The sequence below is a fragment of the Nannospalax galili genome, unplaced genomic scaffold, assembly GCF_000622305.1.
Source record: "Nannospalax galili isolate Female #2095 unplaced genomic scaffold, S.galili_v1.0 scaffold582, whole genome shotgun sequence".
NCBI classification, from domain to species: Eukaryota; Metazoa; Chordata; class Mammalia; order Rodentia; family Spalacidae; genus Nannospalax; species Nannospalax galili.
This window is the reverse complement of record NW_008349130.1, coordinates 2,585,214-2,586,813: the sequence shown is the minus strand read 5'-3', so window position 1 is coordinate 2,586,813 and position 1,600 is coordinate 2,585,214.

Genomic DNA, 1,600 nt, shown 5'->3' with positions numbered 1-1,600 from the left:
TATGGTGAAAACTTTTAAAACTATAGCAAGCTCTGTCGCTTGTGCTGACTTAAAGGGAAATATGTGGGTTTCGGGAGGCAGACCTTCTACACAAATAGACCCAACTCCCCCTCTAGATCCATCCGTGTAAATATTGACTGCTCCAATAATAAGTGAAGTACGTGTAACCCAATGGTGTATTAAAGGGTTACGAGATGCAAATTGCAGTATAGGATCAGCAGGGAGATGGTTGGAAAACCTGCCAGTAGCACTGGTGGCTACAACAGCCCACATATCATTACATGCAGCTAAAGTTCCTATATGAAGAGGTGAATAAGGGGTTATGATAATGTCAGGTTGTTTACCAAATGCTTCTATACTAGTTCGCAGGCTTTTCAGTATCAAAGCTGTGACTTCTTCTGGATAATAAGGAAGTATTTTCTTTGGAGAATGAGCTAAGTATAACCACATTATAGGACCCTCCTGCCACAAGACTCCAGTTGGAGAGCAGTTAGAAGCGATGATGCAAAGATACAAAGCCTTTTCATAATCTAAACATGTCACTTGAGTGAGGCTTAAACATTGTTCTACTTTCTGGATGCAGGCCCGTGCTTCAGGAGTAAGCATTCTAGGGGAATGAAGAGCAGGATCGCCTTGGAGCATCTTGAATAATGGGGCCAAGTCTGCATTAGTTAGTTTACAATAAGGTCTGATCCAGTTTATATCTCCTAGGAGTTTTTGAAATTCATTCAGGGTGTTAAGATGATCTACCTTAATGGTCAGTTTAAGAGGTTTTACTATTGTATTGCTCAACCGGGTTCCTAAATACTCCTTAGTATCTCCCAGCTGAATTTTGTCTGGTGCTATAGACAAGTTCCACTTAGTAAGCTCGACCTTTAGCTTGTACAGCATAGTTTCAACCTTGGTATTACTGTCTGCACATAAAAGAATATCATCCATATAATGATAAACGACAGCCTCGGGGAAGGTGTCTCTTAGTGGCTGAATAGCCTTTCCTATATATATCTGGCATAGCGTAGGACTATTAGCCATTCCTTGAGGAAGAACTACCCACTCATATCGCTTATCAGGAGAGGAATGGTTTAAGGATGGGACAGTAAATGCAAATTTAGAAGTGTCATCCGGATGCAAAGGAATAGAGAAAAAACAATCCTTGATATCAATTATAGCAGTAGGCCAATTCCTTAGCAAAGCTGAAATTAGAGGGAGGCCACGTTGCACCGGGCCAAAGGTTTCCATACACTCGTTTACAGCTCTTAATTCCTGGAGTAATCTCCATTTGCCTGATTTTTTCTTAATAACAAATATGGGTGTATTCCAAGGAGAGGTAGACTCCTTTATATGGCCTGCACTTAACTGTTCTTTTATTAGGTCCTGGGCAGCTAATAACTTTTCCTTAGGCAGGGGCCATTGAGGGACCCAGACCGGTTGATATTTCTTCCATACTATAGGTATGCACTCAATGGCCCCTATATAAAACCCAGTCCTTTTCGCAAAGTGCTTCCTCTCGCCTGAACAGGCTCTATTACTCCTTGGTGATCTTTCCCCAACCCTTCTCCATGCAAATACCCCATTTGTTGTACCATTTCCTGATTTGGGG